Source organism: Anomaloglossus baeobatrachus, chromosome 11 (assembly GCF_048569485.1).
Source record: "Anomaloglossus baeobatrachus isolate aAnoBae1 chromosome 11, aAnoBae1.hap1, whole genome shotgun sequence".
Taxonomy (NCBI): domain Eukaryota; kingdom Metazoa; phylum Chordata; class Amphibia; order Anura; family Aromobatidae; genus Anomaloglossus; species Anomaloglossus baeobatrachus.
This window is the reverse complement of record NC_134363.1, coordinates 35489103-35512643: the sequence shown is the minus strand read 5'-3', so window position 1 is coordinate 35512643 and position 23541 is coordinate 35489103.

Below are 23541 nucleotides of genomic sequence, written 5' to 3'. Positions count from 1 at the left end.
CATTGCCGGCGGGATGCAGGTAAGCTGTGTTCGCCGTTCCCGGGGTGTCACACGGAGCGATGTGTGCTGCCTCGGGAATGCCGAACAACCTGATCGATTTTTTGAAAATGAACGACGTGTCATCGAGCAACGATAAGGTGGGTATTTTTGCTCGATCACAGTCGCTCGTAGCTGTCACACGCTACGATATGTCAAACGATGCCGGATGTGCGTCACTATCGACGTGACCCCGACGACATATCGTTAGATATATCGTAGCGTGTAACGGGCCCTTAACTTATTGACCTGGGAGTGTGGCAGATTTTTCCAATTGGAGCATACCTCTAAAACATCCTGGTTCCAACGGGAGAGGCCCAAATTTGTTGCACCGTCCCAGAAGGTCAGATTACAGTTGAATACACTGGTGAAGAAGGGCACAGTCATATACCCGCAACATCACTCCATCCATGAAGGACTTGTAAGGACCTTCAGGCTACATGATATTTTCAAGTTGTGTGACTGCCAGCAGAGACCAGCTCAGCAGAGAAGCAAGAAGCACAGGTGTTGAGTACCATGGACCATGTGGTCTGCAGACGTTACCACACCACCATTGCAGTAACAAAAAGAAGAAAACAAAAAGAAAAGCGTTTGTGATGCCAGGGTGCACTCAATTTACCTCTTTTTCCTGGCAGTGTGGTGTAATGTGTGCACCACACTGGTGCCCAGACAGAGGTCCGTCCTATGAAAAGTCCTGAGAACCCATGGTGAGAAGAGATTCTGGTGGGAGATCACAACACCCCAGATGAGTGGAGGAGTGGAGTTCTGAGGGTCATGAAAGAACACCTTCAGACTTTCAGTAAGAATTCCATGGACTTTGGGAAACTGGAGATTATCAAGCACAATATCCCTACTGGGTCACATCCATATAACTGGCAAAAACACCAGCCCATCCCTCCATCCATGTCATATGAATATTCCTGAGAACCTAGGGTGAGAAGAGATTCACGTGGGAGATCAGAAAACCGTAGATGAGTGGAGGTGTGAAGTTCTGAGGGTCGTGAAAGACCACCATCAAGCCTTCATTAAAAATACCATGGACTTTGGGAAAGTGGAGATCATCAAGAACAATATCACTACTGGTTCACATCCACCTATTTGGCAAAAACACCGGGTCATGTCTCCATCCATGTTCCAACCAATGAAGAAGTAACTCAAGGACATGAAAGGCACAGATGTAATCAGAGACCGTCACAGTCCTTGGGCGGCACCTCTTGTTCTCGTTAGGAAGAAAGACAGGAACATCGGCTTCTTTGTGGGCTTTAGAAAGCTGAATAGTGTCACACATGAAACTGCCTACCCCATGCCACATATTGAAGAGTCCATCACAGCCTTAAAGTCAGCTGCATTCTTCTCAACAATGGACTTGACTAGGAGTTACTGGCAAGTGCCTGTAGCCCCAGGAGACCGAGAGAAAACAGCCTTCACAACACCAATGGGCCCTTTTGAATTCAATGGTATACCTTTCCAAAGGCTAATGGAACACTGCCTAGGTCACAAGAACTTTGAGACAGTCCTGATTTGTCTAGATGATGTGATCGTATTCTTCAGAACCTATGAAAAACATCTTGAACATTGTCGGACGTCTTAATGACTCTCATCAACTATGGCCTGAAAATAAAACCCTCCAAGCGCTATCTGTTGAAACCCAGAGTTTTGTATCTAGGCCACGTAGTGAGTGATGAAGGAGTGGTTCCAGATCCTTAGAAGATTGCTATTGTCCAGAAGTGGCATGTCCCGACTACTATTCATGAAGTCAGAAGTTTCCTGGGATTTGCATTACAATACTTCAGCTTCATCAAATTTTTCACCAAGGTTGCTGCACCTCTGCAAGAGCTGTTGAGAGGTTAATCTGCACAGAAGACAATCAGGAGTCAGTCGATCATCTGGATTAAGGCTCTAGTCTAGATGCCTCTTTCAAAAAACTAAGGAAAATGTTGACAGAGGTTCTTATCCTGGCAAATCCTAACTACAACTGTTTGTTTCACCTGATGCTACCAAGAAAGGGCTAGGTGCTGTCCTTGCATAAGTCCAAGATGAGAAAGACAAGGTGATTCCATAAATGAGTCGTTTCCTCAAACCAACGGAATGGATTCAGAGAACTACAGTTCTTCAAACTTGATTGCATTGGTATGGGCAGTTACGGAGAAGTTCAAAGACTACGTGTCAGCTACTCCCTTCATAGCCTTCACAGACAATAACCCATTGTCACACATGAATAAAGCCCAACTAGGAACCCTAGAGCAAAGATAGGCATCAAGACTGATGAATTATCAATTCCTTATCAAATACAGAGCAGGACGATCTAACATAAATGCTCATGCATTATCCCGCCTTCCTACTTGTCAAGAGCCTGAACATGATGAATGGGAAGAAATGGAGATGCAAGATTACCACTTGTTCTCTTTAAAGCAAAGTGCCCGAGTACTGAGACAAGATCGACAGCTTTCATCTAACCAAGAAAAGCAACAGTTGGAAACTGACAGAGTCCAAAGGCTTCAAATCCAGAAAGTGAGTAAAGTGCTGGATACTCTAAGGAACCTTCTCACCACGAGAAACGGATTCCAGAAAAAACAGGGTTGCTACATGATCATTGAACTGACAAGACTCTTTAGAGCGAGGGAATGGCTATTCTTTCAAGAGGCCTGTTGGTTCAAAGAACCATTGACCCATATACCCATGAGCGAGTAGTCCAGATCATTGTACCAAGCCAAGATGCCAATTTAGTCCTAGAAGCTTCTCATGGCCAATTCAGACACTTTGATTGCCACAAGACTGAGGCCAACATCAAAAAGAGTTTCTATTCGATCGGGATGAGAAGCAATATAGAGAAATGGTGCCTTGAATCTGCCACTTGTACCTTGAGAAGTGTAGAAAGTTCTAACCAGAAAGCACCATGGCACCCAATGGTCATTCACAAGCCTTTGGAGTTGGTTGGATTGGATCATGTGAAACCACAGCCTAGCGCAACTGGAATCTCCCACACCCTGACTATCATTGACCACTATACCAAATTTGCTGGTGCATTGTCAGTCAAAGATCTTACAGCAAAAGCAAGAGCAAAAATCTTCCAGAAGACTTTTCTACAGCCTTATTGATACCCTGAAAAGATCTTAACTGACAAGGAAGACAACCAGCTGATGTTACCTTGGAAGTGCGCGTTCCAGAGACACTTCATCCTCTACCATATATCGATTGGATTATAGAGCATCAGCAACAATTACAAAAAGCCAATATCATCGTGGAAGAATGAATGAAAGTCATACGCCAGAGAGAAGTGTTAGGTTGACCCCTAAATAGGTCACAACTGTTGCCAGCGACGACCGAATGTGGAGAGGGTCCCGGTCACCCCCTCAGCTTCTCTCAACCTTAATGAGATACAGACAGAGACTGGTATCTGCACATAAAGCAAGAGTGTGCGATCTGAACTCAAGTTTATTACATATACAGGTTTTTATCAAGCTAATTTGGGCGTAGCTGTGTCGTGTGCATAAGCGTAAGTTTCGATTCTCGGCAAAGCGTAAGTTTCGATTCTCGACAATTCATTTGTCCTTGGCTCTTGCCCATCCATCTAGAGCGTAGATAGGCCGGTTTATACTTCTTGGAAATGGCGTGGGTGACTATCTACTCAATTTTAGTTAACTCTTTCCTCACACAAGAGAACCCCAACTTGCATGCCAAAGCAAAACCCCTGACCATTGGAAACCGAGACTAGCACTAAAAGAATCATCACAACAGCAAGCTAGATGAGAAGTAGAAGACTTATGTCATTTGAGCTATCTCTCTACCTGGAGTAGAAGTCTACAAGATCTCTAAAGAGCATGAAGAGACAACTAAGGTGGTACACTGCAGTCAGCTGAAGCTTTGCCTGACAGATGACATCCAAGATCCCTCCAGAGATGGCATCACCAACTATCCACAAGTGGACTTCAGAGTTGATCCAAGGGAGAATCCAGCAGACACTTCCATTCCAGATGAGGTACACCCCTACATTACAATCCTAACCACACGATTATCTGCAGCTCAGGCTTTGGGATCCGACATATAGACGGAAGCTATGGCTGCTCTCTTATCTTCACCCTCAGCTTCTCCAGATTACACACACAAAATGTCTCCTCTCCTACCCTGCTAAGCTCAGAGATATGGTCATTTGGTTCTACCAGGAGACCTATATGTCATGTATGGAAAGCAGGGCTGCTTCATTAATCCTTAACCACCTCCTAACAAGTACATCACTTTGTGCATATATAAACCATGTGTATGTGCTGAATTCTAATGTGCAATACCTGCAAAGGGAAATGTTAACAATGTGTAGAACTAATAAAGTAGCTGTCAGACCTGCTACATCTTAAAGTCACATACACAACCATTTTGGGGTACTACAAGAGCAAGTTAAATGATTGTATGGGAGAACCATACCGTGTGAGGATTGCAAAGGAATCATTCTGTGTGATAGACACTGGGGACATCATAATTTGTGGGAGGGCACTCTAGGGGCTTCATACTGTGGGTGAGAATGTGCTGTGGAAAGTATCATACAGAGTGGGGGACACTGGTGGCATCATACTTTCTGTAAGAGCATCATACATCATACTGTGTGATGGACAATGGGCATCACGCTGTTTCTAGGTGGCAATGTTCAGAGAATCATACTATATTGTGGGTGGATGTGGGGGCATCATACTGTGTGTGGATAGCTATGGGGCGCCATCATGTGTACTCATAACCGTGTCTGTGGGGGAAAGTACTATGGGGACATCATACTATGAATGGAGAGCTGTGGAGTATCACACTGTTTTTGGGGGAATCTACTATGTGACATCATACTGTGTGTGGAGGAATATACTGTGGGGACATAATACTGTATGTGGTGGGAATGTACTGTGGGACATCATACTGTGTGTGGGGGAATGTACTGTGGGGACATTATACTGTGTATGGAGTGAATGTACTGTGGGGACATCATAGTGTGTGTGGGGGGAATGTACTGTGGGGACATCATACTGTGTGTGGGGGGAATGTACTGTGGGGACATCATACTGTGTGTGGGGGATATGTACTGTGGGGACATCATACTGTGTGTGGGGGGAATGTACTGTGGGACATCATACTGTGTGTGGGGGAATGTACTGTGGGGACATTATACTGTGTATGGAGTGAATGTACTGTGGGGACATAATAATGTATGTGGTGGGAATGTACTGTGGGACATCATACTGTGTGCGGGGGAATGTACTGTGGGGACATCATACTGTGTGTGGGGGAATGTACTGTGGGGACATCAAAGTGTATGTGGGGGGAATGTACTGTGGGGACATCATACTGTGTGTGGGGGGAATGTACTGTGGGACATCATACTGTGTGTGGGGGAATGTACTGTGGGGACATTATACTGTGTATGGAGTGAATGTACTGTGGGGACATAATACTGTATGTGGTGGGAATGTACTGTGGGGACATCATACTGTGTGTTAGTGGAATGTACTGTGGGGACATCATACTATGTGTGGGGGAATATACTGTGGGGACATCATACTGTGTATGAGTGGAATGTACTGTGGGGACACCATACTGTGTGTGGGGGAATGTTCTGTGGGGGCATCATACTGTGTGTGGGGGAATGTACTGTGGGGACATCATACTGTGTGTGGGGGAATGTACTGTGGGGGCATCATACTGTGTGTTGGGGAATGTACTGTGGGGAAATCATACTGTGTGTGGGGGAATGTACTGTGGGGGCATCATACTGTGTTCGGGGGAATGTACTGTGGGGACATCATACTGTGTGCGGGGGAATGTACTGTGGGGACATCATACTGTGTGTGGGGGAATGTACTGTGGGGGCATCATACTGTGTGTGGGGGAATGTACTGTGGGGGCATCATACTTTGTGTGGGGGAATGTACTGTGGGGATATCATACTGTGTGTGAGTGGAATGTACTGTGGGGACATCATACTGTGTGTGGGGGAATATACTGTGGGGACATCATACTGTGTGTGGGGGAATGTACTGTGGGGATATCATACTGTGTGTGAGTGGAATGTACTGTGGGGACATCATACTGTGTGTGGGGGGAATGTACTGTGGGGTCATTATACTGTGTGTGGGGGAATGTACTATGGGGACATCATACTGTGTGTGTGGGGGAATGTACTGTGGGGACATCATACTGTGTGTGGGGGAATGTACTGTGGGGACATCATACTGTGTGTGGGGGAATGTACTGTGGGGGCATCATACTGTGTGTGGGGGAATGTACTGTGGGGGCATCATACTGTGTGTGGGGGGAATGTACTGTGGGACATCATACTGTGTGTGGGGGAATGTACTGTGGGGACATTATACTGTGTATGGAGTGAATGTACTGTGGGGACATAATACTGTATGTGGTGGGAATGTACTGTGGGGACATCATACTGTGTGTGAGTGGAATGTACTGTGGGGACATCATACTATGTGTGGGGGAATATACTGTGGGGACATCATACTGTGTATGAGTGGAATGTACTGTGGGGACACCATACTGTGTGTGGGGGAATGTTCTGTGGGGGCATCATACTGTGTGTGGGGGAATGTACTGTGGGGACATCATACTGTGTGTGGGGGAATGTACTGTGGGGGCATCATACTGTGTGTTGGGGAATGTACTGTGGGGAAATCATACTGTGTGTGGGGGAATGTACTGTGGGGGCATCATACTGTGTTCGGGGGAATGTACTGTGGGGACATCATACTGTGTGCGGGGGAATGTACTGTGGGGACATCATACTGTGTGTGGGGGAATGTACTGTGGGGGCATCATACTGTGTGTGGGGGAATGTACTGTGGGGGCATCATACTTTGTGTGGGGGAATGTACTGTGGGGATATCATACTGTGTGTGAGTGGAATGTACTGTGGGGACATCATACTGTGTGTGGGGGAATATACTGTGGGGACATCATACTGTGTGTGGGGGAATGTACTGTGGGGATATCATACTGTGTGTGAGTGGAATGTACTGTGGGGACATCATACTGTGTGTGGGGGGAATGTACTGTGGGGTCATTATACTGTGTGTGGGGGAATGTACTATGGGGACATCATACTGTGTGTGTGGGGGAATGTACTGTGGGGACATCATACTGTGTGTGGGGGAATGTACTGTGGGGACATCATACTGTGTGTGGGGGAATGTACTGTGGGGGCATCATACTGTGTGTGGGGGAATGTACTGTGGGGGCATCATACTTTGTGTGGGGGAATGTACTGTGGGGACATCATACTGTGTGTGGGGGAATGTACTGTGGGGATATCATACTGTGTGTGAGTGGAATGTACTGTGGGGACATCATACTGTGTGTGGGGGAATATACTGTGGGGACATCATACTGTGTATGAGTGGAATGTACTGTGGGGACATCATACTGTGTGTGGGGGAATGTACTATGGGGACATCATACTGTGTGTGGGGGGAATGTACTGTGGGGACATCACACTGTGTGTGGGGGAATGTACTGTGGAGACATCATACTGTGTGTGGGGGAATGTACTGTGGGGGCATCATACTGTGTGTGGGGGAATGTACTGTGGAGACATCATACTGTGTGTGGGGGAATGTACTGTGGGGACATCATACTGTGTGTGGGGGAATGTACTGTGGGGGCATCATACTGTGTGTGGGGGAATGTACTGTGGGGACATCATACTGTGTGTGGGGGAATGTACTGTGGGGACATCATACTGTGTGTGGGGGAATGTACTATGGGGACATCATACTGTGTGTGTGAGGGAATGTACTGTGGGGACATCATACTGTGTGTGGGGGAATGTACTATGGGGACATCATACTGTGTGTGTGGGGGAATGTACTGTGGGGACATCATACTGTGTGTGGGGGAATGTACTGTGGGGACATCATACTGTGTGTGGGGGAATGTACTGTGGGGACATCATACTGTGTGTGGGGGAATGTACTGTGGGGGCATCATACTGTGTGTGGGGGAATGTACTGTGGGGGCATCATACTGTGTGTGGAGGAATGTACTATGGGGACATCATACTGTGTGTGTGGGGGAATGTACTGTGGGGACATCATACTGTGTGTGGGGGAATGTACTGTGGGGACATCATACTGTGTGTGGGGGAATGTACTGTGGGGATATCATACTGTGTGTGGGGGAATGTACTGTGGGGGCATCATACTGTGTGTGGGGGAATGTACTGTGGGGACATCATACTGTGTGTGGGGGAATGTACTGTGGGGGCATCATACTGTGTGTGGGGGAATGTACTGTGGGGGCATCATACTGTGTGTGGGGGAATGTACTGTGGGGGCATCATACTGTGTGTGGGGGAATGTACTGTGGGGGCATCATACTGTGTGTGGGGGAATGTACTGTGGGGGCATCATACTTTGTGTGGGGGAATGTACTGTGGGGATATCATACTGTGTGTGGGGGGAATGTACTGTGGGGATATCATACTGTGTGTGGAGGGAATGTACTATGGGGACATCATACTGTGTGTGTGGGGGAATGTACTATGGGGACATCATACTGTGTGTGTGGGGGAATGTACTGTGGGGACATCATACTGTGTGTGGGGGAATGTACTGTGGGGACATCATACTGTGTGTGGGGGAATGTACTGTGGGGATATCATACTGTGTGTGGGGGGAATGTACTGTGGGGATATCATACTGTGTGTGGAGGGAATGTACTGTGCGGGCATCATACTGTGTGTGGGGGGAATGTACTGTGCGGGCATCACATTTTATGGTCTGGTGAGGCACCACACTGTGTGGGGGGCGCTTTTAGGGTCATATAAGGTGTACAATACTTTGTGGGAACACTAATGGGTTACACTAGGAACAATATATTGGTGTGGGCGATATAAAGGAATATAAATGACCGCGCCGCACAACGCGCCACATTATTTGACCCTATTTCTTGTCCTTTAGAGTTGCTGTCACTGCAAAAAAGACTTTTAAAGGGCAGTGCCTTGGAGGAGGTTTATGCTGCAGGAAATTTGAAGGGGTTAATGGACAAAATGTCACAGCTTTATTGCCAAAGCTCAGACACGGTCACTGATTAGCCGTCAGAGCATGCTGGGAGTTGTAGTTCCGCATCAGCTGGCTCAAAGGTTGGAGATGAAAATATGTCGCTAAGTTTTGCTTGGATGAGCAAATTGTTTTGGATTTTAGGGAGATATGAGGCCGAAGATCTCCATAATCTGTAGGGACAGCTTTGCCGACTAGCACAAGGTCACCGACTCATCATCCCAGTGCACAGCATGCTGGGAAACAGTTCCTATGCCACCTCCCTGCCTGACAATCCTCGTTACCCTGACAACCAATGTCAAACGATGGGCAGTTGCCATAGGGGCAGAGGATGATACCATGGTAACCGGAAAGACCTGCTCTCTCAGCAGTCCGGTGATCGCCATGGTAACAGGAGGAAGGGGTTGTCATGGTAACCCCGGGCTGGTCCTTCTTTATCGACTCCTGGCAGATGGAGGGAAATTAGCGTAGGTGCAATCTCTGGGACACCGGACAGGAGCGGAGGACAAACTCATCTCTGCTACACGCGTGTGAAGAATTCCTGACTAATGTCGTGACGCCAAACCTAGGAGCGGCGGGGGACGCGGCCCTCCATCCCGCAGGCTGTAATGCAGCATTTGCTGGCACATTAATTATACCCACAGCACATTAGGATTTACAAGCACGCTCTCGTGCCGGAGGATTCCCTTCCTCCTGAATATCAGGCCTCATGTAACTCACATTTCCGCCACGTTACAGGCATAAAAATAGAAATTATGTCAGCAGTTGCCATGGTAACAGTGAAGATCTGACTTCCATGTCACGACTGCCCCCCCTCCCCCTCCAGTGGTGTCCCCCCAGGTCCTCCCATTACACACCAGTAAGAGGAGGAATCCTGAGATCTCCAGAACCAAGAGGGCTTTAGTGAGGGATGGAGGGACGGTCAACTCCGCCAATGCATTCTTACATAGATAATTCTGCAGCTTTACCGGCAGTCCTATGTAAAAAAAAAAGAATGAAGCAGAAGTGTTCAAAGCAATAATGGATACAAGGCCTAGATAGATAGCAGGATGGATAGATAGATAGATAGATAGATAGATAGATAAATAGATAGATAGATAGATAGATAGAGGGATAGATAGATAGATAGAGGGATAGATAGATAGAGGGATAGATAGATAGAGGGATAGATAGATAGATAGATAGATAGAGGGATAGATAGATAGATAGATAGAGGGATAGATAGAGGGATAGATAGATAGATAGATAGATAGATAGATAGATAGATAGATAGAGGGATGGATAGATAGATAGATAGATAGATAGATAGATAGATAGATAGATAGATAGATAGATAGATAGAGGAGTGAGGGCCTCCCACTTCCAGAAACTTACCGCTCATACCCCGGACTTTCCATCCATGGACGAGGAGAGGAAACTCCGCATCCTACTGGGGAAGAGGAATCAATGGTGGAGATCGCCGCCCAATATGTCTCCACTTGTCATAAGATGAGGGGTACTAAAGACCTCCAAATGGGCCATCACTCCCTAAATTGTGGCCCCAACACCCCATCCCCACAACCCTAACCCACTCCCCTTTCACACTTCTTTTTTTGCTTTGGCAATGCTAATAGTTTTTTTGGTCCTGCCAATAAAGCCTATTTGATTTGATTTGATTTGATTAGAGGGATAGATAGATGGATAGATAGATAGATAGATAGATAGATAGATAGAGGGATAGATAGACAGATAGATAGATAGAGGGATAGATAGATAGATAGATAGAGGGATAGATAGATAGAGGGATAGATAGATAGATAGAGGGATAGATAGATAGAGGGATAGAGGGAGGGATAGATAGAGGGATAGATAGATAGATAGATAGATAGATAGATAGATAGATAGATAGATAGAGGGATAGATAGATAGTGGGATAGATAGATAGATAGATAGATAGATAGAGGGATAGATAGATAATGGATAGAGGGATAGATAGATAGATAGATAGAGAGATAGAAAGATAGAGGGATAGATAGATAGAGGGATGGATAGATAGATAGATAGATAGATAGATAGAGGGATAGATAGATAGTGGGATAGATAGATAGATAGATAGATAGATAGAGGGATAGATGGATAGATAGATAGATAGATAGATAGAGGGATAGATAGATAGATAGATAGAGGGATAGATAGATAGAGGGATAGATAGAGGGATAGATAGATAGATAGATAGATAGATAGAGGGATAGATAGATAGATAGAGGGATAGATAGAGGGATAGATAGATAGATAGATAGATAGATAGAGGGATAGATAGATAGATAGATAGATAGATAGATAGAGGGATAGATAGATAGATAGATAGATAGATAGAGGGATAGATAGATAGATAGATAGATAGATAGATAGATAGAGGGATAGATAGAGGGATAGGTAGATAGATAGATAGATAGATAGAGGGATAGATAGAGGGATAGATAGAGGGATAGATAGATAGATAGATAGATAGATAGAGGGATAGATAGAGGGATAGATAGAGGGATAGATAGAGGGATAGATAGATAGATAGATAGATAGATAGATAGAGGGATAGATAGATAGATAGATAGATAGAGGGATAGATAGATAGAGGGATAGATAGAGGGATAGATAGAGGGATAGATAGATAGATAGATAGAGGGATAGATAGATAGACAGATAGATAGAGGGATAGATAGAGGGATAGATAGAGGGATAGATAGATAGATAGAGGGATAGATAGAGGGATAGATAGAGGGATAGATAGATAGATATGTCGCGGGCGGAGGAGGGGACGTTGCGCTCTCCCACTGCTCGGGTCCGGCTGCCGCTGCTGCTGCTCGGTGGCTCGAGCGATGGGCCGGATCCCGGGAACTCAAGCGGCGCTCCTCGCCCGTGAGTGAAAGGGGTTTGGTTTTTGGGATAGTTTATTGTCCGTGACGCCACCCACGGTTGTGGTGATTTTTGTTGGTAACACCACCGCTGCTCTGTATGGGGATCCCGGGAGCGGTGACAGGGAGCAGCAAAGTTGTTAGTTCTCCCCTCCGTGGGTAGGGGGTGGTTGTCCCGGGGCCCAGTGATGGGGTGGAGGATGAGGGATGGCGGGGCCGGTGCAGGGCTTGGTGGGGTGCAGGGACGCGGGGGCAGCGCTGTGCCTCACGGCACTGTGGTACTCACTCAGCCTGAGACGGGGACACAGTTCTCGGTAAAACACACGGCTGGAAAGACGGTTCCCACGGACGGCTGCTGTTGCTTTTCCCCAGTAGTTGACAATGACGGTCCCTTTTCCTGCACCTAAGTCTATGTTGGTAGCGATGGGTTCCCACCGGTAACCCGCTCCCCGCCTTGGATATGTGCCGGAGGAGCCCCTCTTTGCCCGCAGGCGCTGGCCCTGAGAAACTGGTGCCTTGGCGGTGGCGGTGTCTCTCTCTAATGGTTGGACTGTTGCCTTCAATCGGGACTTGGTTTTTGGGAGACCCAGAGGTCCTTTTCACTGACGGATTTGGCAAATTCACGGCGACTCCTAGCCTTGCCGGGATCCGAAAGGCCCCTGCCAATGGTGCTGGCTTCTCTTCGTATACCGCTCCGGTACCGCCGGGCCACCACCCGTCCACGGTCCTTTCGGCAACCTCCAAGCAGCCTCTCCTGCAGATGGTCACCGCCGTCTGCTGACCTTGCTGTTCTCAGTCCGGGACACACACCCGGACCAACTTCAGGCTTTCTCAACTGTCACTTTCTCTTCCACTTTAACTCCTCTCACTTTCCCTAAACTGATCTCTTCACTCCTTCACTTCCCTCACTTAACTCAACTCTCACTGTTCTGCCTGGTTTTCCCTCCTCCAGGGCTGTGAACTCCTCGGTGGGCGGGGCCAACCACCTGGCCCACCCCCTGGTGTGGACATCAGCCCCTGGAGGAAGGCAACAAGGATTTTTGTGTAGCTTTGGTGTACCTATCCGGGGTGTAGGGTGTGGTGGTGTCATGACCTGTGACCCCTGGCTTGCCCAGGGCGTCACAGATAGATAGATAGATAGATAGATAGATAGATAGATAGATAGATAGAGGGATAGATAGATAGATAGAGAGATAGATAGATAGAGGGATAGATAGATAGATAGATAGAGGGATAGATAGATAGAGGGATAGATAGATAGATAGAGAGATAGATAGATAGATAGATAGATAGAGGGATAGATAGAGGGATAGATAGATAGATAGATAGATAGATAGATAGATAGATAGATAGATAGATAGATAGAGGGATAGATAGATAGAGGGATAGAGGGATAGATAGATAGATAGATAGATAGAGGGATAGATAGATAGATAGATAGAGAGATAGATAGATAGAGGGATAGATAGATAGAGGGATAGATAGATAGAGGGATAGATAGATAGATAGAGAGATAGATAGATAGATAGATAGATAGATAGAGGGATAGATAGAGGGATAGATAGATAGATAGATAGATAGATAGATAGATAGAGGGATAGATAGATAGAGGGATAGATAGATAGATAGATAGATAGATAGATAGATAGAGGGATAGATAGATAGAGGGATAGATGGATAGATAGATAGATAGATAGATAGATAGATAGATAGATAGATAGATAGATAGAGGGATAGATAGATAGAGGGATAGATAGATGGATAGATAGATAGATAGATAGATAGATAGATGGATAGAGGGATAGATAGATAGATAGAGGGATAGATAGATAGATAGATAGATAGATGGATAGAGGGATAGATAGATAGATAGAGGGATAGATAGATAGATAGATAGATAGATAGATAGATAGATGGATGGATGGATAGATAGATAGATAGAGGGATAGATGGAGGTATAGATAGAGGGATAGATAGATAGATAGATAGATAGAGGGATAGATAGATAGATAGATAGATGGATAGAGGGATAGATAGATAGATAGATAGATAGATAGATAGATAGATAGATAGATAGATAGAGGGATAGATGGAGGTATAGATAGAGGGATAGATAGATAGGTAGATAGATAGATAGATAAAGGGATAGATAGACAGATAGTTATCCTCTAATATACAACTTGCCTAATAATTCTGCACACAGTGTACGTCTAATGGTGATGATGTCTGAGCTGCCTTCCTGGCCCTGCCCCTCAACAGCCCTGATCTAATACCCAGTCTCCCTCACATAGGGAGGGATATGTATTGCGGCACTTACATTTTTACTGTATTTTACCCCTATTTTAGCCCTTTAGTGTTCTCATCCACTATTATACCTCTTTCATATCCCCATAAAGTATGATAACCAAAAAATGTTCTCTGTATAATCATCTCACAGTGCATTATGTCCCCATATTCCTCCATCTACACAGTATGACAGCTCTACACACCCCACATAAAATTTGAAGCCCCACATTACCCCATATAGTAAGATGTAAGTTACTACAGCCCCCACACAGTGTAATGGCACAGCTCCCATACCAGGTGATCACCATAGCTACCCCATACAGTATGGTCATGTGGCGCCCCTGACCTGGTCAGGCACCACTGAGTACTGCACCCATCCTGGGGACAGTACAATACAGGTAATCCAGAAGGCTGACCGAGGTGTGACTACACAGGCGCATAGTGATCAGGTCTGACACATGTACCTTTGAGAGGACCCCTGGGGATCCCAGGAGGGGGCAAAGCCTTCACCTCCACTGGAATAGTGGAGGGGGTAAAGCCTCCATCTCCACTCAAGGGGTGTGGTGGAGAGCCTGGTTGCTAGGTGGCGTAGGCAAGAACAGGAGAGGAGGAGCAGTGAGCCGGTTCAGTGTGCAGTTCAGGGGGAGCAGACGTCAGGAGCAGACGTCAGGAGCAGACCCCTGGGGCTGTTGCAGTCTGACAGCGTCCGCGCAGTGGCTACCGACGGGGGAGAACGGTCACCTAGTAGTGCTACCCGAAATCCATCTTCAGCTAAAGAGAGAGCAACGGAGTGGGAAGTAAGGAGACTGCTAGGGAGTTACCAGGCCCAAACGGGCGGCAGATCCCGGAGCGGGGATAGATCCACCTTTCCTTGCTAAACCTGCCGGTGTGGGGCCCTCAAAGCCCACGCCACAACACCACAAAAGCCGCAGCCACGTAGCCACAGTTAGGGCCCATAGTTCACAGGAGGCAAGCAGCTGGAGTGATCTGGTCCAGGCGACAAGCAAACGGCAACCAAACGAGGGGAGCAGTTACTTCCCTGGGTGACCCCCATAGGGACTAAAAGTCGGGGTTACCACAAACCACAGAAGGGCTAAGGAAGGCGAGTCGGTAGTCACCCTCATCAGTCAGCCTGAAGGACACCTGGTTCCAGCCTGGTTCATCCCAGCTACGCCCGGGTTACTCACTCTGCCACCTTCCGTGAGTAAAACCCCTGAAAGACATTTCGCTTGTGTGGAGTTATTCTGCGCCTTGTGATTCTACACACCTACACAGGGCCCTGGGGCTTGCCTCACTCTCAGGAGGCTATTCCAACCGACTGCACCCACCATCAGCCCCAGGCATCCCTTAATCTGCAGTGGTGGTCCCCACTGACCGCAATTCTGAGAGTGGCGTCACGACAAATAGAAGATTTCCTACCGGTGACAGGATCCAGCTGCGTGGAGTCCCTGAAGGTAATGCACCGACACAGCGTTTTCGGGGCTTCACATCTGGCGTCACGAACAGGATAAGGACTAGACCTGTTCAGACAGGTGACCATGTGCCTGGGCGGTCCGCTTGAAAAATTGGAAGCGCCGCCATATTGCCACCATGAAAAGCGCGCTGAAAAACAACAGCAGCCCGCGCTGGAAGAAGTTACCGCCCACGACGAGGTGTGGCTACCCAGAGATCCCCTGCAGAGTTCTGACCTCGCAAGTGATGAGAGCGGAGGCGTTCAGAGACGTTGGGACAGAAAGGAAGCCAGAAGTCTGCTGTTAGAGGAAAGAGACGCAGAGAAAATGGCGTCTGGATGCAGAGACCCCGAGCCAGGCTCCGCTGCCTGGTGGGCCCGAGAGCTTGCTCAGTTCTGCGACCAACTGGAGACCAGGGTTCTACGGCAGATCAGCGAGGGACGCAAGGAGCTTCTGGGGATGGCTACGGCGGTTCAGGCCTACGAGGAAAGAGCCACGCGACGAGTGCCAGACCGAGCGGCGACGACTCAGACCCCGATGATGCTACCGATGGGTGAGTCCTGTGTTGCCACTGCCAGCGCGAGTGCCCCGACCCCTGCTTCCACGCCCGCGGTCCCTGAAGAGGCGCCCGGCGCGGCGACGCCGAACCAGGCCGCAGCCACGCCAGGTGCGGCCCGCCCAGCCCAGGCCGCCGCAGCGATGCCCTGCCCGGCCCGCAAAGATCCGGCTGCCACCGCGACCCTCATCCGCGCCGCAGGTGTGACGCTGACCCAGGCCGCCGCCATGCTAGGCCCGGCCCACCAAGACCCCACCGCAGCAGCAACGCTCGTCCGCGCCGCAAGTGAGGTGCTGAACCAGGCCGCAGCCACGTCCGGTGCGGCCCGCCAAGCCCAGATCGCTGCAGCGACGCCCAGCCCAGCCTGCACAGATCCCATCGCAGCTGCGACGCCAATCCAGGCCGCGACAGCGACGCCGATCCAGGCCGCCGCAGCGATGCCCTGCCCGGCCCGCCAAGAACCGGCCATAGTAGCGATGCCCGCTAAGACGCCAGCTGCAACAGCGACGCTGATCCAGGCCGCCGCCATGCCAGGCGCGGCCCGCCAAGTCCAGGCCGCCGCCATGCCAGGCGCGGCCCGCCAAGATAAGATTGTATCACCATTTACCCCGGCCTGCAAGGCCAGAGCAGACACCGCTCCCCAGTCCAAGGAAGGCCCTGCTAGGAAGTCTACGCTGGGGGAGGACCCCGAATACCAGAAGCTGAAGGCTGACCTAGAGGCCCAGTTCCCAAAGGAGATGGTGCACCGGTATCTGCTCCCTCCACATACCCCTCAGAAGACTCTGGAGATATCCACACCAAAAAGTCCACCGCCCGGGCCAGCTGATGAACACTCATCCCCAGCGCTGCCACCAAAGGAGTGCTCAGAAGAACTAAGGGGGAGAGGAGGCCAGGAGGCTGAGGAGCTGACCCCGGAGCCATCAGCAGTGGATCCATGCCCAGAGCCAGAGATGCTGCCGTACTCCCGCTGGGATGAAGAGAGCCTGACACCCTCCGCTGAGGAAGACCTGTCCAAGTACCTCACCTGGGAGCCTGCAAGCAGTGAAGCAGCAACCAAGCAAGATCCAGCCCGTAAGACACGGCGCCGTAGTAGGACCAAGTTTTCCCCTGCACCGCAGTCTCCAGAGAATAAAGATGAAGTCACGGCCAGAGACTTGGAGGAGAAACGGTTTCTGAGAAGAGCCAAATCCCAGGTTAGAGGTCCACTTTGTCGTGGTGTAGTCGAAGACTTCAGCTTGAAATCAGGATACGGTTTCATAGTAGCTCCGGGTATGAAAGAGGGCATTTTTGTTAACAGAAGAGACGTTAGAGCTCATTTGCCCAGAGGACATCCAGGCAGAAATCTGCGAACAGGAGACTCAGTGGAATTCACCATGCACCAAGGAGAAAGAGGCTGGTATGCATTGGATGTTACACCATATACCAGAAATCCTTACAGCAGTCCTGCAAAAGAAACAGACACAGAAGAAGACGGAGATAGAGAAAGAAAAGACAAAGAACCTACTGATGAGACCACCACGGACGATGAAAGAGATCGAGAAACCAACAGGTGCCGCAGCCCTACAGGCCCAAGCCCTGGTATGGAGGAGTAGAGGAAAGTAAAGAAAGTACAACAAGTTACTGTTTTGACCAGTTTGAAGTTTTTTGCAACGTTTACAAGTTTAAGAAATGTGCCCACATAAACTAATGTGAGAAACCCATAAACCTTAAGGCTATGAACTGGCTATAGCCACAAACTCTCGCAGTGTAAATAGTTACACCAGAGGGTACCACCACCAGAGCCAGCCTGTTTAGGGGCCTGGCTCGTCTGCAACCAGGGAGCACGTCCGTTTATGGGGCCTTGGCTCACCTGCAACCAGAGAGCATGCCTGTTTATGGGGCCTGGCTCTCCACCACAAAGAGGGTACCTGGTCAGCACCAACTGTGGAGGTCGCCTCTACATCCTGCCAGAAGAGGCTGAAGGCGCGGCTCCACCAGGCCAGGTATACCCTGAAACCACCAGCCCATGAAAGCCGCCTCTACATCCTGCCAGAAGTGGCTGAAGGCGCGGCCAACGTGAGAGGGTTTTGGGTGGGTTAACGGACTTGTGGGTGGAGGGTGGTGATGTATGGTACCTGGTGGTTTTAAAATGTTTTACCATGTTTTACTGTTTTACGCATTTTAAAATGTTGTCTTGCAGCCCGAGGACGTGCTGGTGATAACTAAGGGGGAATGTGGCGCCCCTGACCTGGTCAGGCACCACTGAGTACTGCACCCATCCTGGGGACAGTACAATACAGGTAATCCAGAAGGCTGACCGAGGTGTGACTACACAGGCGCATAGTGATCAGGTCTGACACATGTACCTTTGAGAGGACCCCTGGGGATCCCAGGAGGGGGCAAAGCCTTCACCTCCACTGGAATAGTGGAGGGGGTAAAGCCTCCATCTCCACTCAAGGGGTGTGGTGGAGAGCCTGGTTGCTAGGTGGCGTAGGCAAGAACAGGAGAGGAGGAGCAGTGAGCCGGTTCAGTGTGCAGTTCAGGGGGAGCAGACGTCAGGAGCAGACGTCAGGAGCAGACCCCTGGGGCTGTTGCAGTCTGACAGCGTCCGCGCAGTGGCTACCGACGGGGGAGAACGGTCACCTAGTAGTGCTACCCGAAATCCATCTTCAGCTAAAGAGAGAGCAACGGAGTGGGAAGTAAGGAGACTGCTAGGGAGTTACCAGGCCCAAACGGGCGGCAGATCCCGGAGCGGGGATAGATCCACCTTTCCTTGCTAAACCTGCCGGTGTGGGGCCCTCAAAGCCCACGCCACAACACCACAAAAGCCGCAGCCACGTAGCCACAGTTAGGGCCCATAGTTCACAGGAGGCAAGCAGCTGGAGTGATCTGGTCCAGGCGACAAGCAAACGGCAACCAAACGAGGGGAGCAGTTACTTCCCTGGGTGACCCCCATAGGGACTAAAAGTCGGGGTTACCACAAACCACAGAAGGGCTAAGGAAGGCGAGTCGGTAGTCACCCTCATCAGTCAGCCTGAAGGACACCTGGTTCCAGCCTGGTTCATCCCAGCTACGCCCGGGTTACTCACTCTGCCACCTTCCGTGAGTAAAACCCCTGAAAGACATTTCGCTTGTGTGGAGTTATTCTGCGCCTTGTGGTTCTACACACCTACACAGGGCCCTGGGGCTTGCCTCACTCTCAGGAGGCTATTCCAACCGACTGCACCCACCATCAGCCCCAGGCATCCCTTAATCTGCAGTGGCGGTCCCCACTGACCGCAATTCTGAGAGTGGCGTCACGACAAATAGAAGATTTCCTACCGGTGACAGGATCCAGCTGCGTGGAGTCCCTGAAGGTAATGCACCGACACAGCGTTTGCGGGGCTTCACAGTCACCATAGCCCTCACAAACTATGATGACCACTACAGCCTCCAATACAGAGTGCTAGTCAACATAGCCCCCACACAGTATGATTTCCATCACCATATCCCCCACAGAGTATAATGTCCACCACAGTCTCCAACAAAATATATTTACAGTCCCCATACACTAGGTCACCACAACCCCCCACACAGTGTGATGTTCCTCAGAGTTCCCCATACAGTATGATGTCCACCACTCCCCCCCATACAGTATGATCATCTCAGCCCCCCACATAGCATGATGTTCCCCACAGTCACCAACACAGTACAATGTCTACCATCACATCACCCACCCAGTATGATGCCCAACTCAGCTCCCACACAGTATGGTACCCCATACATGATATCAACCACAGTCTCTCCATATGGTACAATTTCCACATGAGCCCCCCATACACAGCATTATGTCCATCAAAACTCCCACATAGTATGATGTCTATCATGGTCCCAAACAAAATATATTTCACCATAGTCGGTAAACACTAGGTCACCACAGCTCTCTACTAAGTAAGATGTCCACTACAGTCACCCTCACAGGATGATGTCCACCACAGCCCCCTACACAGTACGATGGTAACCACGCCTGCACAGTATGATATCCACCAAAGCCCCACACACAGTATAATGTCCCGCCGCAGACCCCCATACAGTATGAGAGCTGCACAACTTCCTATAAGCAGTATGATGTCCACCACGGCCCCTCACACAGTATGATAAACACCACAGTCCCCTATACACTATTATGCCCACCACAGCCCCCACGTATCATGATGTCAACCACAGTTCCAAACCAAATATATTCGCCATAGTCCCCATACAGTAGGTATGATGTCCATCACAGCCATCCACACAGTTTGATGTCCACCCCAGCCCCCTACAGAGTATGATGTCCCCCTCAGCCCCTCACACAGTATGATGTCCCCCACAGTCCCCCACACAGTATTATTGCCACCACAGACCCCCCATACTGTATGATGATCACCACAGCCCCCAACAGAGCATTATGTGGCCCCCATAGCTCCCCTAACAGTATTATGTTTGTTCTCCACAATTCCTACACAGTACACAGTTCTGTCCACCTCAGCTCCCTATACAGTATGGTTTTCTACTATAGCCAATAATACTGTATGATGGCAAACACAGCCCCAAACACAATATGGTCACCAAATATTCACCACAGACCATATGCAGTATGATGTCCACCACAGGTCCCACACAGTATAATGTACCCCACAGCTCCGTATATGTTATGATATCCCTTACAGCTACCCACAAAGTATAATATCCCCCACAGCCCCCTATACAGTATGATGACCCATGCAACTCCCAGAGCCAGTAATATAATAATAATAATAATATTAATAGCAGCTTATACGCTCACCTCATGGATTACAAAACCAAAACTTCATCAAACCATCAATGACCATAACCAACCTACTGCATAACAACGCAGGCATACCACCAGAGTCTTACTGCTCTAACAGCAAATAATCCTTGCCTATTTTAACAGTGGATCCAGATGAGATGAGTTTGCAATTACTTGCACATTTATTATTTATTACTCATTATATATAAAGTACAAACAATGGATAGACTAGCTAATGACTCCACGCAGCTATGGCACTATGTGAAAGATGCTCTTTAAGCTTACGACCCATTTGATTAAAGGTGTTGTCCACCATGAAAAAAACAAAAAAACAAAAAAAAAACACAAAACATTTTTCTCTTAGGCATGAATCCTTTCAAAAAATTAATTTATTATTATTATTTAAAAAATAAAGGCATAATGTCACAATGTTACTTCAGGATAGGATCGGACAAGGGGCTCCTATGCTGTCCCTTACGCTAGGAAATCCTAGGCTATCCCTCACTTTCTAATTACTCCTAATGGTGGAGACGCTGCAGTCCTGTACCTTACTATACTCCTGAGAAGTACTACTCTAAAACCCCCAGGGAGGGATCGGACAGGAGTGATATGTTAAACAGATAAGGACAGACAAGAGAAAACTGAAAGTCTGACACACTGCACACCACAAGAATAGACAAAGAGATACTCAAAAAAGAAAAGAAAGAGCAGAAGGGTAGCAACAAAAAGGCAACAAGGCTTCCTATCCACACACAGCAACATGTATGACACCAGATAGTCTGGATAACCATACCCTTTACAGACCAACTAAGATAAACTATAGCTGGCATAGGTGGAAGGGTCCAGCCAGCATAAATAGGAGGAGAGCAGATGTGATTGGCTCCCCTATTGCAGATGATCAAAGGAGACTAACAGACTAGAAGACATTAACTCCTGCTAGCCTGCCTCTGAATTAACACTCAGCAGGTCGACACCTGAGTCTGCCTACATATATAACAGACACCAAAGGGGCTATCAGTGTCAGAATCTGGAGTCTTAACAGAACCCACCGCCTCCATGACAGTCATTGAAGTTTGTGAAAATCTGTGACACATATTCAAATTACGCTAACCTCGAGGATTCAGAGAAGATGCTCTGGAGATTTGATCCAGCTCTGAAAATAGTTTTTGCCATCCGGATATTGACTGGACCAGTGAAGCCTGTGATTGGCTGCTACAGATAGGTGACCTGAACCCTAATGGAAGTCACTAATTGGGCAGTTCGGGTGCCCGCCCACATGCAACCAGCCATAAAGAGATTTTTGGGGCCAGGTGGGCAGGGTTTTTCTATTTTTTGGGGAGTTGGTGCACACTACATCCGATCATGCCATTGTTACCCCCCAGTGTAAGCCAATCAATCTCGGCTGAGCACTGAGCGTACCTGAGCATGGCGATGCTCGCGCAAGTGGTTTGCATACGTAAAGGTGATCTCGGAACGCAAGCTGTTTTGTTTTGTTTTTTTGCAAAGTCTGTGTTCGGTGCAAACACTGAACCTCAGGTTCACTTATCTCTATAAATAAGTTTTGGCCCAGAGAAGACACAGCGTTTCCCGATTGTGTTGATGTGACGCCCCTGGACTATCGGGTCGCCACAGGGTATTGCACAATCTGCCCTCCCGTGCAGCATCCACCTCCTTCTTGGTTGTGGGTCCCCAACTACATGGTGTTGCCTACATCAGCTAATCAATATATATATATATGGCTTCTTCTTTGCATGATAAAGCTTTAATTTGCATTTGTTGGTAGCACAGCAAACTGTGTTCACGGACAATGATTTCTAGGATTATTTCTGAGTCCATGCTGTGACTTGCACCACTGAATCATGTCTGTGCCGCCTGAGGGATCGTAGATCACAAGCATCCAGTATTCATCGTTGGCCTCGTCCCTTGTGCACATGGATTTTTTCAGAATCTCTGAATCTTTTGATAACATTATTGACTTCAGATTGTATTATATTCAAAGTCTTTGCAATTTTACATTTAGGAATATTTTCCACAATTTCTACATCCATTTGTTCACATGTCGATATGGCCTCTGACCATCTTTGCTTCTGGGAGACTCTGCCTCTCTAACATGCTTTTATTTATACACAGTAATTTTCTGAAAATTGACCCTCTTACTTTTCCAGCTTTTTATTAACCCTGTCCAACTTTTTTGAGATTTGTTGCTGTCATCAATTTCTAAATTAGTTATTTTTTTCAATTGAAATTGAAAAATGTTCAATATTCACCTTCTGAGCCGTGTTCTATGTTCTGCTGTGAACAAAGTATAGATGTAAGAGATTTCCAAGTCACAAGGAAATACAAGGGAAGCCTTGTAATATATTGTATCAGGGAAACTTTTTTCTCCAATTCTTTTTCTCCTTCCCATCTCCTGAACACACCATTCAGTGAAAAAAAAACCCCAAAAACTAAAATTAATGGTGCTTAAAACAAGACAGACAGTAAACTCACTGAAGGATCAGATTACAGCAGC